The 17,946-nt window shown below is 43.5% G+C and overlaps 1 protein-coding gene across 2 annotated transcripts in view; it reads right to left on the minus strand.

Moving 5' to 3' along the window:
• LOC307188045 (BEN domain-containing protein 5) overlaps positions 1 to 17,946 on the minus strand; it is a gene marked incomplete at its 3' end in the record, with an annotated part of 1,401,459 nt that overhangs the window by 72,734 nt on the left and 1,310,779 nt on the right. The window lies entirely within an intron of this gene.

Genomic DNA, 17,946 nt, shown 5'->3' on the forward strand with positions numbered 1-17,946 from the left:
TCAGAGAGTTAGAGTGGGAATCCAACTCAGCGATAATCATTACTATCATTTACTGCATAGTTAATGCATGCCAGACACCATTCTGGGAGCTTTACATAGGACATCTTAGTTAATTCTTTTATTTAACCTCACTTCATGATGCCACACCTACCCCCCAATAATACATAGTGTATGGGAAAAAATAACCTTGTTGTCTATAAAGGTAACTGTGACTAGTCTCTCTCTGCTCCCTGCTCACATGTATTTAAGGCACTCCCTAGCTTGGTGCAATGTTATTTGTTAACCTTCTCATTTATGAGCTCCCCGAAGGTAGGGGGATTGCCTGGAAAGCACCCAGTGCCTGTCTGTGAAGGATGCTCAGTAGCCGGATGCAGAGTGAATGAATAAACCACCCAGAGGGATCATTCCAGACACTGCAATCGACTGCCAGGAACGGGGGAATTTTCAGGCCCTTAGAACTTCAATGTCCCTCAAATCTGACTTTCTCTTCCTATATATCTGTCCTTTCTGAGAGTAACATGGGAATAACTGGGACTGAAACCCAGGTCTCCTGACCCTTGACACAGTGAACGTATCACCATTAATGGGTAAGACTAGAAACAGTCATGGCAAGACCTGGCCACCTTTCCATCTGCTTTCTAGCATGTAGTCCTGGGAAAGAAGAAAAATCCAGGCTTGGAAGAATTCTCCCTCCTTGGGACACTTTCAAACGAAGTTAAGACCAAATGAAAACCATGTTGCTTCTAGAATGTGGGCCTCATGACTGTCATTTCATTTGCCTCAGACTTGGAGTGAAAGATCATGTCTTGCTGAGCTCCCAGTTCTCTGGGTGGCGTAAGCTGCCTTCTGAGAGATACAAGATGCAGAGCGCTGGGTGATATTAAACTCAGCATTTTCAGCTTTGGAGGCGGAATACGCAGTGAATCAACAGGAGCCCTATACAAGTCCTCTTTGCGATTTTATTTTCTTCAATTGTCTGTCTTTTCCTCTGAGCTTTTGATGAGCTGCAGAGGAAAGGAGGTGGTAGAGAGATGACTTAAGAAATGGGTAAGGAAAAACGGCCGTTTATATCTCTGGATGTGGGAGCTATTAGAAACCAGTTTCTCTGACATTTCCCAGATCAGCTCGGAGTGGGGAGGTTTCCTGCTTAAGGTCAGCCAGCAAGTTAGTGAAGGAATAAGAATTAGAACCTGGCTCCTCCGAAAACCAGCCTGGAGTGGCTTCCACTGCCCCATCCTGACACCTGGCACCTAATGTGATTTTACTTTAAATAACCGTAAAGTGAATTATATTGATTGATTTACCTGGTTCAAAAGTCAACAAGATATCAAAGAATTCACAATGAACAATCTCCCTTCTACCCCTGTCCTCCAGGCACCCAGGCACACTCCCCAGAGGCATCTCACATTACCAGTTTCTCATACAAACTTCCAGAGGTCATTTACACACCAACAAGTAGATATTCCTCCCCCTACCCCCTTTGCCCCAACGCACACAAAAGGTAGCACACTAAAAACACGTCATTTGGGGAATTCCCCGGTGAGCCAGTGGTTAGGACTCTGCGCTTTTCACTGCTGAGGGCCTGGGTTCAGTCCCTGCTTGGGGAACTAAGATCCTGCAAGCCGCATGGGATAAAAACACAATAAAAAATAAAAACACAATTTTTGGATCAACTTTTTTTCCTCTCAACATATCTTAGAGAGAATTCTTTCTCAGTCCATGGTTACCTCATTTTTTTAAACAGTCGTATATAAACTAGGCAGTTCCCCACTGACAGACATTTGTTTCCAACCTTCTGTTACAAAGTCTTAGTGATTGACTCTGTTATAAATACCATTTCACACATATACAGTTACACGTAGGATAAATTCCTAGAAGTAGAATTTCTGGGTCCTAGGTGCATTTGTGATTCTGATCGACACTGATGAACTGACCTCCTTAGAAGGACCAGTTTACAGTCCTAGCAAAGTATAACAGCATCAGTTTCATGACTATCTTGCAAACATGGATGTGATCAAACTCTTTGATACTTTCCAATTGGGTGGTGAAACTGATATCTAAGATTAGTTTTAATCTGAATTTCTTTTAGTATAATTATCTTTTATTATATGGTTATTATTTTTCACATATTTAGGAACTATTAGCATTTTCTTTTCTATGAATTGCCTATTGATTTCCGTTGTCCATTTTAAAAACTGGGTTTCAGGGCTTTATTCCTTATTGATTTATAGAAACTATATACTAGAGAAATTAGCCTTTGTGTGTAGTATAAAAATATTTTTGCTCAGTTTGTCATTTGACCTTACATCTGCTAGTACTTTTTTTCCATGTGGAAATTTTTAATCTAACTTTTTAGACAGATTTATCAGCCTTTTGTGGTTTCTGGGTTGAACTCTTTCATTGGTTCTTCTATTATTTCTATTGTTTCACTTCTTATATTTAAAAATTTCATTTCAATTTTGATTTACATGGATGTAGGATGTGAGGTAAGGGTTAAACGTTATTGTCCCATACCATTTATCAAATTGTGCATCTTTTCCCCACTGACTTGAAAAGCCATCTTTACCATATAACTTTCTTGTATATATTTGGGTTGATTGTTGGATTTTCTATTCTCTTCTAATCACTTGTCTATTCAGGTGTCAGTACTACACAATTTTAATTATGTTAAGTTTATAATGTATGTTAATATTTGGAGGGCTAGTATCACCTCATTATGCTTCTTTCCCCATATTTTCCTGGATTTTCTTGCATATTTTTCTATACAATCTTTGTAATTAGCTTCTTTAATTTTCCTTGCTCTCCCAATCCTGTCAAGACTCTTATCACTTTGAGGCTTCCGATCCAAGAATATGCTTTGACTTTCCATTTATTCCATTTTCTTTTGGGTACAGCAGAAAGTTGTAAAAGCTTTTTTTTTTTTTTTCTTCATTTAGACCCTGAACATTCTTTTTGATGCCAAGGCAGTTTATATTTTTAGTTGTTGTTGTAAACATGATATCTTCCATTAAATCTTCTAACTGGTAGTTCTTTATACATATAAAGGCTCTGATTTTCAATGGTTTAAATATGTACCCAGACACCTCACTAATTCTATTAGTTCTTATAATAATTTCTCATTTTATTTTTTTGAGTTTTCATTTGCTTACTTATTCAACAAATAACCACTGAGTACCTACCACATGTCATATAGTGTTCTAGGCACTGGGAATATGCACCACAGAGTGTTCTGGGCACTAGGATATAGCAATGAACACAACAGAAAGCACTTGATCTCAAAGAGTTTACATTCTATGGAAGAGAAAGAAAATAAACCAATTAATAAAAATACTAGATGTCAGGAGGTATAAATGCCATGGAACCAAATAAAGCATAGTAAGGGAATAGAAAGTAATAGAGGTTCTGGAAAAACAGAGACTTGAATGGAGTAGGAGAGTTAGTCTTGAGGATATCAGGTTAATAGTCTTCCCGGTAGAAGGAGAAGTAAATGTACTTGGCATGTTCAAGGAACAGCCAGGAGGTGAGGATGACTGAGGTGAATAAAGGGGGCAGTATTTTCCAGGTTTGCAATCGTACCACATACACTTAGCAATTTTATCTCCTCTTTTCCAGTTTTTATGCTTCTAATTTCTTTTTTGTATCCAACTGCATTGGCTACTATCTTCAAAACAATGTTAAAGGACTATTTAGTTTCTAAGATCCCCTCCCACTCTGAGAGTCTAAAGTCTACCTGGAGTAGAAAAAGATCTAGGGAATTTGCCTGCATAGGGTCTGAGTTTGAAGTCTTAGTTCTTTTTCCTCTTCATGACACATATTCAGCACTATGCTGGCAATGCCAAAGACCACAAATACTAATTTCCTCACCATCCTGATGATGTTTTGTGCCTAAACTGGCTTTATGGACTTATGTTGGTTCATTAGAATGGAGCAGGGAAGGCAGAGCAGAGTTCCTACCTCTGGTTCTAATGTAAACATAATCTGTGACCACGAATAAGTAGCAGCTCTTCACTGTGCCTCTATTTCCCCATCTTTAAAAGTTGCTGTTGGATGAGAGAGAAGAGATATGGCTTTCTTAAACTTTTTATGATTTCTTCTCATGCTCAGTTAAAATAAATTCCTCCTTCTCCAAACAGCTTCTTGCTTGGGCCTTGATGTCAATACTTGTTACTGTATAAGTATACTTGAATACTGTATAGATATACTTGTATACTTGTTACTGTAATCTGGCTGAAAAGTATGTCTGTCTGCCTATGAGCTCTTTGAGGATAGGGACCATGTCTGATTTGAGTTCCATCTCTTTCTTAGTCTACTACAATAGCTTCTGACCTGGTTTCTTTGCTGCTTCAAAGCGACCTTTTAAAATGCAATCAAGGGACTTCCCTGGTGGTCCAGCAGTTAAGACTCCATGCTCCCAATGCAGGGGGCCCAGGTTTGATACATGGGCAGGGAACTAGGGCCCACATACTGCAACTAAGAGCCTGCATGTCGCAGCTAAAGATCCCACACACTACAACTAAAAGATTCTGCATGTCACAGCTAAATATCCTGCACACTGCAACAAAGACCCCGCGTGCCACAACAAAGACCCCGCGTGCCACAACAAAGAGCCGGCACAGCCAAATAAATATTTTTATTAAAAAAAATTTTTTTATTGGGGTATAGTTGTTTTACAATGTTGTGTTAGTTTCTACTGTACAGTGGAGTTCCCTGTGCTATACAGCAGGATCTTATTAGTTATCTATTTTATACCTATTAGTGTATATATGTCAATCCCACTCCAACCTAATGCCCCCCTCCCCCACTTTCTGCTATTGGTGTCCATACACTTGTTCTCTACATCTGTGTCTCTATTTCTGCCTTGCAAACTGGTTCATCTGTACCATTCTTCTAGATTCCACATATATGTGTTATATACGATGTTTGTTTTTCTCTTTCTGACTTATTTCACTCAGTATGACAGTCTCTAGGTCCATCCACGTCTCTTCTATAAATGACCCAATTTATTTTCTTTTTATGGTTGAGTAATATTCCACTGTATACACATAACACGTCTTGTTTATCCATTCTTCAGTCAATGAACATTAAGGTTGCTTCCATAACCTGGCTCTTGTAAAGAGTGTTGCAATGAACATTGGGGTGCATGTGACTTATTGAATTTTGGTTTTCTCTGGGCATATGCCCAGTAGTGGGATTTCTGGGTCATATGGTAATTCTATTTCTACTTTTTTAAGGAACCTCCATACTGTTCTCCATAGTGGCTGTATCAATTTACATTCCCACCAACAGTGCAAGAGGGTTCTGTTTTTCTACACACCCTCTCCAGCATTTATTATTTGTAGATTTTCTGATGATGCCCATTCTAACCGGTGTAAGGTGATACCTCATTGTAGTTTTGATTTGCATTTATCTAATAATTAGTAACGTTGAGCAGTTTCTAATGTGCCTCTTGGCCAGCTGTATGTCTTCTTTGGAGAAATGTCTATTTAGGTCTTCTGCCAATTTTTTGATTGGGTCATTTGTTTTCTTGATATTAAGTTGCATGAGCTGTTTATATATTTTGGAGATTTGTCCATTGATTTGTTTGCAAATATTTTCTCCCATTCTGAGGGTTGTCTTTTCGTCTTGTTTATAGTTTCCTTTGCTGTGCAAAAGCTTTTAAGTTTCATTAGGTCCCATTTGTTTATTTTTGGTTTTATTTTGATTACTCTAGGAGGTGGGTCAAAAAACATCTTGCTGTGATTTATGTCAAAGAGTGTTCTTCTTATGTTTTCCTCTAAGAGTTTTATAGTGTCTGGCCTTACATTTAGGTCTTTAATTCATTTTGAGTTTACTTTTGTGTATGGTGTTAGGGAGTGTTCTAATTTCATTCTTTTACATGTAGCTGTCCAGTTTTCCCAGCCCCACTTATTGAAGAGACTGTCTGTTCTCCATTGTATATCATTGCCTCCTTTGTCAGAGATTAGCTGACCATAGGTGCGTGGGTCTATCTCTGGGCTTTCTATCCTGTTCCACTGATCTATATCTCTGTTTTTGTGTCAGTATCATATTGTCTTGATTACTGTAGCTGTGTAGTAGAGTCTGAAGTCAGGGAGTCTGATTCCTCCAGGTCCGTTTTTTTTTTTTTTTTCCTCAAGAGTGCTTTGTCTATTGGGGGTCTTTTGTGTCTCCATACAAATTTTAAGATTTTTTTTTTCTAGTTCTGTAAAAAAATTCCATTGGTAATTTGATACGGATTGCATTGAATGTGTAGATTGCTTTGGTAGTAGAGTCATTTTCACAGTATTGATTCTTCCAATCCAAGCACATGGTATATCTCTCCATCTGTTTGTATCATCTTTGATTTCTTTCATCAGTGTCTTATAGTTTTCTGAGTACAGGCCTTTTACCTCCTTAGGTAGGTTTGTTCCTAGGTATTTTATTCTTTTTGTTGCAATGGTGAAAAATCTTCCAACAAACAAAAGTCCAGGACCAGAGGTCTTCACAGGTGAATTCTATCAAACATTTAGAGAAGAACTAACACCCATCCTTCTCAAACTCTTACAAAAGTTTGCAGAAGAAGGAACACTCCCAAACTCATTCTACAAGGCCACCATCACCCTGATACCAAAACCAGACAAAGCTACTACAAAAAAAGAAAATTACAGGCCAATATCACTCATGAATATAGATGCAAAAATCCTCAACAAAATACTAGCAAACAGAAGCTAACAACACATTAAAAGGATCATACACCGTGATCAAGTGGGATTTATCCCAGGGATGCAAGCATTCTTCAATGTACGCAAATCAATCAATGTGATACACCATATTAACAAACTGAAGGAGAAAAACCATATGATCATCTCAATAGATGCAGAAAAAGCTTTTGGCAAAATTCAACACCCATTTATGATAAAAACTCTCCAGAAAGTGGGCATAGAGGGAACCTACCTCAACATAATAAAGGCCATATACAACAAATCCACAGCAAACATCATTCTCAATGGTGAAAAACTGAAAGCATTTCCTCTAAGATCAAGAACAAGACAAGGTTGCCCACTCTCGCCACTAATATTCAACAAGTTTTGGAAGTCCTAGCCACAGCAATCAGAGAAGAAAAAGAAATAAAAGGAATCCAAATTGGAAGACAGAAAATAAAACTGTCACTGTTTGCAGATGACATGATACCATACATAGAAAATCCTAAAGATGCCACCAGAAAACTACTAGAGCTATTCAGTGAATTTGGTAAAGTTTCAGGATACAAAATTAATGCACAGAAATGTCTTGCATTCCTATACACTAACAATGAAAGGTCAGAAAGAGAAATTAAGGAAAATAAATATTTTTTTAGAAAAATTTTTAAATAAATAAAAAAAATAAAATGCAAACAAATTGGGACTTCCCTGGCAGTCCAGTGGTTAAGACTCTGTGCTTCCACTGCAGGGTCGCCGGTTTGATCCCTGGTTGGGGAACTGGGATCCCACCTGCCATGCAACACGGCCAAAAATAAATAAATAAATAAAATTCTCTAGTTAAAACTGTTCTACCATTCCCTGTTGCTCACAGGACAGAGTCCAAACTCCTTAATATATTTGCATAGGTCCTGCGTGATCTGGCCCCTGTCTAGTCTCAGCTCTTGCCAATTCTGGTCTGATATTCTACACTACAGTCCTATAGTGCTGCCTGGAGTACTTCAAACCTCTATGCTTGTGACTTTTGTCTCCACATTTACACACAATGAATGTCTTCTCTGCCTGGAATACATGATCTCTTTATCTGGCTAACTCTGACTCAACCTTAATATTTAAGGCAGAAACTAAGTGGATGCTCACCAGTTCCACTTCCTTTTCCTGGACCATGGAAGACATCTCCCCATCTACTTTGATATTTGGTTGGGATCAAATGGGATGTGGGCAGTGGTAACAAGTGTCACTTCCAAGCCTGGCCATTAAACTTGCACACAGTCACCCACATCCTTGCTCTTGTGCATGGAAGCTACATGTAAAAACAATGGTATCATAAGAAGGAAAAAGGATAGGTAGTAAGAAGGAAAAAGGTTAGGTCGCTGAATCAACATTGAGAGGAAAATGGCCAGGCGAGTCGTCTGACCTGCATCAGACTGTGACGAACCTTTACTGTATCAAGCCACTGAGATTTGGGCATTGCTTGTTATAGCATCTAATATTATTCCTCCGACTGGTACAAAATATAGATTCAAATAGCATTATTTTATCCTTCAGGGATGAGTTAACAGCCTCCTCTGTGCTCTCATAATTCTCTCTCCTGGCACTGACCACATGGCATAATAATGCTTTGTTTATCTCCATCTACTATTAGAATGTGGACTCTTTCAGGGCAGGAACCATACATTGCTGAATTTTTAAATCCACAGGACCAGAGCAAGGCCTGGTATATAGTAGGTTATCATTAGAGGTCTGGTAAGGGAATGAATAGAAAATGAATCAGTGAATTGATTGAATAATGAGTGAATTAAATGAATGAACAGCTGCACCTGAATGTTTTTCCAGCAGTCAAATGAGGTACTTTTCTGTGGCTGTGTCAGAGCAAGGGGTGTGCAGCTAATTCAGGGCCCTTAATTACAGTTTGGGATTGAGAATAGAAGCGGGGACAGCATCTCTGTTCTTTCCTTCTGAACTTAAGAAACTTAATTAAAACCGAGCAATGAAGGGCTGTCCCCTTGCCAGCAGCCAACAGCTCATCCTGCAATCAGGGGCCTAAAGAGTAAATTAAAAGCAGTGCCAATAAAATTAAAACTACCTTAGGGCATATTTGGAACATAATTTAGCGTGGAGTTTGCTTCCTCCTAGACACCGCGGAGGAAATGGGTTAGTTTTTTTTGGTTTGTTTTCTTGGGGTTTTTCTCCCCTCCATTCTGAGCTGCTTCCCTGCTTCACATCAGGCGGCATAAGCCAAAGCCTGAGCTTGGTGCTATCATGTGGGCTGAGTCCTCCACGTTAGGGCAGCACTTCAGGGTGGACCACATATTCAAGCCAATGAAAGAAGGGAAACCCAACCCAGGAAGGGCAGAGGGATTTATCTCAGGTTTGGAGATGAGAAAGAAACGGAAGCTTAGGTGGGGATAAGGACAAGTTGAGGAGGGTAAACTGCTTTAGTGTTCCCTTTGTAGAGAGGAGGGAGCTGAAGCTAAGAGAGTTTAAGTAACTTGCCCCAGTGGATGCAGCAGGAAGTGGAGAGACTCAAACCCAGGCTCTGGTTACAAGCCACGCCGGGCATCCTGCTGTGCTCGCAGGAGCTAGCGGTCCAGCAAGGCGATCGCCCGCATCCCAGGAAGGAAGCTTAGGCTTAGCCTCTCAGAAAGGTTGGGGGGTGGGGAGAGCAAGGAGGGTTAGAGAGCTTCCAGACAACTCCCCTGCTCAGATTTGCCCGAGGCAGCTCTTTCCCCATGGACCTAGGCAAAAAAGCCCCAAATCTATTTTTTTTTATTATCACCTAAAATATCTCCCTGTCTGTTTTTCAGAAGTTAAAGTAGATACTTATGGAAGTCAGGGTGCGTGTCCTAAAGCAGGAAGGAGAAATTTTAAGAAAAATAGAGAATTATTTCCTTATAAACAACTGAGCAGGACTTCCCTGGTGGCGCAGTGGTTAAGAATCTACCTGCCAATGCAGGGGACACGGGTTTGAGCCGTGGTCTGGGAAGATCCCACATGCCGCGGAGCAACTAAGCCAGTGCGCCACAACTACTGAGTCTGTACTCTAGAGCCCGTGTGCCACAACTACTGAGCCTGCACGCTAGAGCCCACGAGGTACAACTACCAAAGCCCGTGTGCCCAGAGTCTGTGCTCCACAACAAGAGAAGCCACTGCAATGAGAAGCCCGTGCACAGCAATGAAGAGTAGCCCCTGCTCGCCGCAACTAGAGAAAGTCCACGGGCAGCAACGAAGACCCAACACAGCCAAAAATAAAAATTAATTAATTAAAAAACAACAACAACAAATGAGCGCCTCTAAGAGACAAAATGATGTCCTTTATCACACATAGCCTAGATCTCTGAAGTGGCCAAGTTAAGGCTTCTCTCCTTGCCCTGGGTGTGGCTGGACTGACATTCCTGCCACAAAAAATAAAAAGCATGCAATGAATCAGTGGGGACAAAAGGAGGCACAACCACAAAGGAAACCCAGGCAGCCAGCCTAGGGCACCGAGGGGACGCGCTATGGCTCTTTATTTATTTCTTTATTTTGCGGTACGCGGGCCTCTCACCGTTGAGACCTCTCCTACCGCGGAACACAGCATCCGGACGCACAGGCCCGGCGGCCATGGCCCACGGGCCCAGCCACTCCGCGGCACTTAGGGATCCTCCCGGACCGGGGCACGAACCCGCATCCCCCGCATCGGCAGGCAGACCCTCAACCCCTGCGCCACCAGGGAAGCCCGAGCTATGGTTCTTTGTCTCCTGCTTCTCTTCTCTTTACTCTCCAGCCTTGCTGACACCCACCCCTCGCCCCCCCCCCCCCCCCCGCCCCATAACTTGCCCAGCACACGCAGGTTCTCCTCTCTGTGCTTCTGTGTCTGCTACTCCTGTGGCGGTGGGGGTGGGGGGGCGGGGGGGGTGCCTACTCCCCCTCCCTTTCCCCTCCTGGTTACTTCTTTCTCATCTTTCACTGACAGGCCCAACGGCCTCTTGTCTGTGTAGCCTCCCTTTACTCTCCCAGGGACAGCAGCTCTCTTTTCTGGACTCCCACAGATTTTTAAAATACTCTTCTGTTAAGGTGTTTATCATCCAGTTTTTTCATTCATTTAACAAATATTTACTACGAACCCACTATGTTCCAGGACCTGGGGGTGAACAAGACAGAAGAGGTTCCTGCCTTTGGGGAGCTGGCCTCCAGGTGGGGACGACTTGCCATGAACAGCAGCTAAGCAAGGTGACGGCAGATTGTAATGCACGCTAGGAATGCCTGGGGTGAGCCACAGGATGGTGAATAAGTGAGTGGACGGGGCAGGGTCTACATGAGGTAGCGTGATCAGGAAAGGCTTCTGATATTTGAGCTGAGCCTTGAAGGATGAAAACCACAAGCCATTCAATGAGGCCAGCAAGAGAATTCTGGGTAAATAAAGGCTCTGAAGCAAGGATGACTGTGGTATTTTCAAAGACCAGAGGAAAGGCCGATGGCTGTATCATGATTAGTACTGGAGGTGAGCCTGGAGAGGGTCCAGCTCACGCAGGGCCTTGCAGGCCAGAGTCAGAATTTGGAGTGTCTCCTATGTACAGTGGAAGCCGTCTCAGTAGGGGAATGCTGTAACAACATTACCCTGCCTGCGGTGTAGATAATGGATTTTAGTGGTGCATGAGTAGAAGCAGATGCGCTGGTGTCTCCTAAGAGATCCTAGTAGCTTGAATTGAAGTGGTGACAGTAGAGATGAAAAGAGAGGGACATATCTGATAAATATTTTGGCCACACTTCTATAGGACCTGCACACAGTTTCTATGCAAGAAGCATCAAAGATGGATCAAGGGGTTATGCCTTGAGCAACTGAGCAGATAGTGGTGCTGTGGAGAGAGATGGAGGAAACTGGGATGCAGACCAGTTGGAAGGGTGGTGAGAAATTCGGGAGTTCTGATGTGGATCTCTGCATTTGCAATGACTATCAGATACCGATGTCAGGTAGGCAGTTAAATATATGAAAATGGAGCGCTGGGGAGAAGACTGGACTAGAGATGTAAATATGGGCATCATTAGCGTGGAGGTGCTCCTTGACGTCACTGGGGGAGAGTGTGGATCCAGAAGAGGTCCCAAGATTGAGCCTGGGACCTGCTAAGGTTGAGACTTTGGGTAAAGGAAGAAGCAAAGGAGTCTGGGCAGTGACCAGAGAAGGAGGAATTAAAAAGGACAGTGTGGTTTCATGAAAACCAAGAGAAAAAGAAAGGTTTTAAGAAGGAGGTGGGGGAGTGGTCTGTGAACCCAGTAAAGGCTGGGACCATGCCTGGCTCACCTCTGCATCCCCAGGGTGTATTATAGGGCCCAGCACTCAGTAAGTCATCAGGGACATTTGCTGAGTGACAAAATAAGTAAGTGAATGAACGGACCAGGTATCCTGCACTCAGAGAAAGGGGCTGTGCGGGGCGTGGTGTTAGGAGTCTCAGGGCCTAGATTCTAGCCAGTGGAGCTATGGAGGGAGGATAATAATAGCACTGTGGTACTTGCTACCTGCCAGGCACTCACGAACCCTCCCACAACCCTAGCTGATAGAAACATCATTTACAAGTGAGGAAACTAAGGCATAGGGAGGTTAAGTAACTTTCAAGGGATCCCCCAGACCACATAGCGGTAACTGGCCGGACCCCAACAGTCTGGCTCTACCATCCATGCTCTTAACCATGACCCCATCGTCAAAAGCTGGTGATATTTATTAAGTGCTTCCTATGTATGGTCTTGTAATAAAAATCCTGTGCCGTAAGCACTGTTATCAAACTGAGACAAAGAGCTCACGAGGGGCAGAGCTGCAAGTCAAACCCACGTCTTTCTGATCCAGGGCTAAGCTGTCAACTCTAAGCTATTCAGAACACCCAGCCTCTGCATCTGTGGCCTCTTTGGCCTGCGCAGAATAAACTTCAGGGCAAAGGACATTTGTGAGAGTAATGCTTAGGTGTGGGGAAAAAGCACCAGTAGCAGCAAGGTGAAGAGTAAAATTATTTTTCTACTCTTACAGTCCTACTCTACTTAGAAATGAAAAGTAGGATGTGCATGTAAATGGAGGCATTTCTACATCTCTTCCAAGGATCCGGGAAGAGCCAGGTCTGGCCTGGCAGGAGGGAGCCTTCCTTGGCTTCCATCCCCTCCTCCACTCCTGCCTAGAAAAAGGGAGAGAGAACAAAGACTCAGCACAAGCGGTCTGGGTTCATAACAGACCCTCCCAGAACAAAAGAAGAACTGCTGACCTGTGTCTCCTGCTTACTGTAGCAGTGATTGGTGACCCCCATGTTGACTGAGACAATGATGACGACGATAGAAGAGGGGAGTCACAAGAGTTCCATGGTTTTGGGATCCGGCAGACTTGGCTTCAAGTGTCAGCTTAGCCATGGGTGGGCTTTATGACCTGCACCACAGTTTCCTCATCTAAAAATTGGGGATAATAATCCCAGCCTCACAGGGTTCCCATGAAGTCGAATGCGGTGACTGGCTTTGCACCTGGCCAAACATCTGGCAGATTATACAATCTATACATTCTTTTCAGTCACACAGTGATACTTCGTTCAAGTGCTGTGCTTGGCACCAGGGATATGGACCTCTCTGAGTTCAAAACTTTACAGGGAAGATGGACATTTAAAAAGTAATTGCATGTGCAACGGAAGGCTCAAAGGCAGGTGCAGGGGGTATAGGAGCATAGACGTGAGAGGGGCTTGGGAACCCAGCTTACATAAATGTAAATTTCTTCCTTGTTCAATAGAACATCTATGACAATAACCATTATCTTGCACATTTGTAGAGTTTAAAAACCATTCTCACACCAATGAGTTCATTTGATTTTCTCAACAATTCACTGAAGTAAATAAGATCGTGGTCTTAGTTTCTCAGAAGAAGCTCCGAGACAGACTTGTCAAGATCTCATAGCAGGTTAGGGTCTGAACTGCGATTCTAACGTACAGCACACTGCTTCCAAAGCCTCTGCTTGATTCTCACCCTTGGGGGCCCCCCAGGTGTTCACTCCTGCATCTAGAGTGGACATAGATACAAATGGAAAAGCCAGGCCTTCCTGCAGAAAGCCCAGTCTGAGCAGGAAGATGAGACAAAACAAGAAAAGGACTGAGATGGTATGATATTTAAGCCTGTGAGAGCTGAGGGACATCTTAATTTCATAATTAAAAGTTAATGTTGCTTCATTATATATCAGAGGCTGATGAAACTAGGGCACCCCCAGGAACGTATTAAGAGCTCAGTAAGGGCTTCCCTGGTGGCGCAGTGGTTGAGAGTCCGCCTGCCGATGCGGGGGACGCGGGTTCGTGCCCCGGTCTGGGAGGATCCCACATGCCGCGGAGCGGCTGGGCCCGTGAGCCATGGCCGCTGAGCCTGCGCGTCCGGAGCCTGTGCTCCGCAACGGGAGAGGTCACAACAGTGAGAGGCCCGCGTACCGCAAAAAAAAAAAAAAAAAAAAGAGCTCAGTAAATACGTGTGGTCTGAATGCTTAGAGGCGTCTCCTAGAGGAGGTTGCTCGCTGACCCAGAGAGTTAATAATATATCTCTAACTGCTGAGCTGGGGCTCTGTCCTCAGGAAATGTTGGTTCCTTTCTTCCCAGGAAGTCCATCTTGGCTCTCCTACTAACCTGACCTGTGACTCTGGAGAAGACCCTCTCCTCTCCTCAATTGCCCCATTGAGAGAGTTGATTTGGTGACTTCTCAGAGCCCGTTTATGCCCTGGGGTCTTATAGTTTTCAATCACCTCATTTTTCTGCTTTGCACTCTTTTGTTTTGTTTTTTCTCCTCCTGTGGCCTCTGAGGACAGATTCTGCCAGCCGTTCCCACCTCATCTCCTTTAAGACCTGAGTGCATCATCCTTAACCTTGGCACGGCCCTGTGGGGAGAGAAATACTGCAAGACGGCAGTGCAACCACATCTCCAAGCTAATGCAGTCTTCCCATTCGGTAGAGTAGACATCACTGCTTTTCAAAGAACCGTTCAGGGGTGTCAGCATTCGTGCCGAAATTATGCGCTTTGTCCTAGAGAACTCTAAGATGGTTCCTACCTGCTTTATTCGGTGCAAGAGGCGAGGGGAGAGGCAGGGAGGAGAAAGGTACAGGGAGGGATCCCATGGCAGTTCCTTTGCTCTTTCCTCCACTCCCACCTCCCCCTCTCTCCTCCTCTCTTGTCTCTCTTCACTCCTCTCCTCCTGTCCCCCTTCCCCACCCCTAAGTGTCCATAAGGCTTCCGGTGCTCTGGGAGGTGTGTGTGAAGATGGGGTGAAGTGACAGCTGAAGGAAACATCCATTCGCTGGGTGGTCAGGGAAGACTGTGGAACAGGAGGCTGTTGAGCAAGGTGTTGAAAGACCAGAAGGTTCTCACCAGGTGGGTGAGAAAGTGGGGAGCTGCCAGCAGAGAGAAAGGCATCCTAGGCAGAGGGAGTGTGTGAGCAAAATCCCCAAGACCAAAACCCACCCAGCCCGTTCAGGGAACTATCGGGGGCTTGGCACCATTGAAGGGTATGGAGTGGAGGGGCAGTGGGGTGAGGAGAGGGGCTGGAGAAGAGTCTAGGGACCATTCATGGAAGGCCTTGCAAGCCACGAAGGAGTTGGGGCTTGTCCTGCAAAGTAGAAAATGGAAAACCAGAGAAGTATTTTATAGAAGTATAACATGATTACATGTGCCTTTTGTAAAGATTGTTCTGGAGGCTGTGACGAGGAAGAATTGGGGGGTTGTAAGCCTCAAAGGCATGAAATGGCTGGGACATTTTTGTCAGAGTCCAACTGAAGACTAATTGAAAAAAGACAAGATTATGAATCAAAGTAGGGTAGTGAGGACGAGAAGATGGGTACAGATATGAGGCGCATTAGAAGGTAAGATTGCCAGTGCTGGGTATGGGACCAAAATTTGGGCTGATTCCCAGGTTTCTGGCTTGGGTGACTGGGTAGAGGGTGGGTCATTCCCTGAGATTGAGAGTGTCATCATCTTACAAGTTTGAGTTGGATGTTTGCCTCCTAGGTACTTGTCCCCAGTTAGAATGGGATGCTATGAGATGGTCTAGGGTCTTAGGTTATGACATTTTGATTCAAACAAGTTGGTTTTTCCTAAACATGGCTATTTGTGTGAAAAAACACGTTTCCCATGCAATCATATATCTCCTATAAGAATAGGACTATTTATTAATATAGTTAGACATAAGCATTATTGCACATTTTTGATAGGATACAGAATCAGAACAAGAGTTAAAAAAAAATCAAAAACCTATATACACATACTCAAACACCTGGGCTCCCTACTGGAATGCAAATGGCATGAGGACAAGGGTTTTCTCAAGCTATTACTTTGCTGCAGGCTCTCACTCCCTCTGAATAGAAGAGATTGATTGTCATGGACTCATCACACATCCAGGAAGCAGCAAGGAGTGAGGGGGCAGTTGTGAGAGGTGAGCAAGGGTTGGACAAGGAGGTGTGGGACAAACTAGGCTTTATCTCTTAGTTTGAAGGGATATCCCAAGACAGTGCAGTCTCCCTCATCCACATCCACATAAAAACCTTTGTCAATAGCCAAGACACAGGGCTTCCCTGGTGGCGCAGTGGTTGAGAGTCCGCCTGCCGATGCAGGGGACACGGGTTCGTGCCCCGGTCTGGGAAGATCCCACATGCCGCGGAGCGGCTGGGCCTGTGAGCCATGGCCGCTGAGCCTGCGCATCTGGAGCCTGTGCTCCGCAGCGGGAGAGGCCACAACAGTGAGAGGCCCACGTACCACACACACACAAAAAAAAGCCAAGACACGGAAGCAACCTAAATGTCCACTGACAGAGGAATGGATAAAGAAGATGTGGTACCTATATACAATGGAATATTACTCGGCCATAAAAAAGAACAAAATAATGCCATTTGCAGCAACATGGATGGACCTAGAGATTATCATACTAAGTGAAGTAAGTCAGACAGAGAAAGACAAATATATGATATCACTCATATGAGGAATATATGTTTTAAAAAATGATATAAATGAACTTATTTACAAAGCAGAAACAGACTCACAGATTTCAAAAACAAACTTATGGTTACCAAAGGGGAAGTCTGGCAGCAGGGGGGATAAATTAGGAGCTTGGGATTCACATACACACACTACTATATATAAAATAGATAACCAATAAGGACCTACTGTATAGCACAGGGAACTCTACTCAGTATTCTGTGATAACCTATACAGGAAAAGAATCTGAAAAAGAATGAATATATGTATATGTATACCTGAATCACTTTGCTGTACACCTGAAACTAACACAACACTGTAAATCAAAAATACGCCTATAAAATATTTATTTTTTAAAAGCCACATAGGATGAGTTTATAGCTTCTCTGGCTCTTTGAATTGTCTGGAATTTTTCTCCCCCACCCCCTTTCCTTTGACATATAATATACTATCAACGACTTACAAAACTTGTTCACAATCATTGTGTCACCCTCACCATAGCCACTTTACATTTTACACTGCTCAAGATTACACAGCTAGGAAGTAGCAGAGCCAAGGATAAAACCCAGATCTTCTATCCAGAGTACACGTTCTTCCCACTATGCCTTTCTGCCTTGAGCCTCTAATTTTGGCCTGGTCTTAAGGGCGTCCAGAGGGTGGATTAACAGCAGTCATAGAAGATATTTATGTATGTGAATATCGGGTCCTCAAAGACCTGCCTCCGTCTCCAATCTCATTTCCTATTGTCTGCTCACAGGCATCTGATGCTTTCCTCATGCCAAACTGACAGTTCCAGACCATGCCATGCTCTTCTGTGCCTTGCAAGGCTTCAGTTGTGCCATTCCCTTGGCCAAGAAAGCCTTGCTTTACCTACCCATCCTCTAGGGCCCAAGACTAGCATCGCTTCCTCTTTAAAGGCTTCCTTAACACACCTGAGTATGGTTGACCATGCCCGCTTTCACTTATGTTTTCAATCAACCCTCTGTTTTTGTTATACTCGTTTCACTGTTTCATTATTATTGCTATGTATGTCTATTTCCCCCACTGGAACAAGCACTGGTCAGGACCTGAAATCTTTACATCTCCAACAACTAGCACTGAGCCTGGCACATAGTAAGTGCTGAAGAAATCCTTGTTGAATGAATAAAAGGACGAGTTAATCATGGAGAAGAAAACAGCCCTCAGCAGAGATGATCTCCATCCTCCACCTTCTGTGGGAAATGTTGACACGAAACAGGAAGAGAGAAGAGCAGACATCAAAGGGACATAATGGACAAAAAATTCTTCCAGGTTGTGTCTGTGTACTTTCTCCCTCCCCCACACCCCC

Source organism: Stenella coeruleoalba, assembly GCF_951394435.1.
Source record: "Stenella coeruleoalba genome assembly, chromosome: 1".
NCBI classification, from domain to species: Eukaryota; Metazoa; Chordata; class Mammalia; order Artiodactyla; family Delphinidae; genus Stenella; species Stenella coeruleoalba.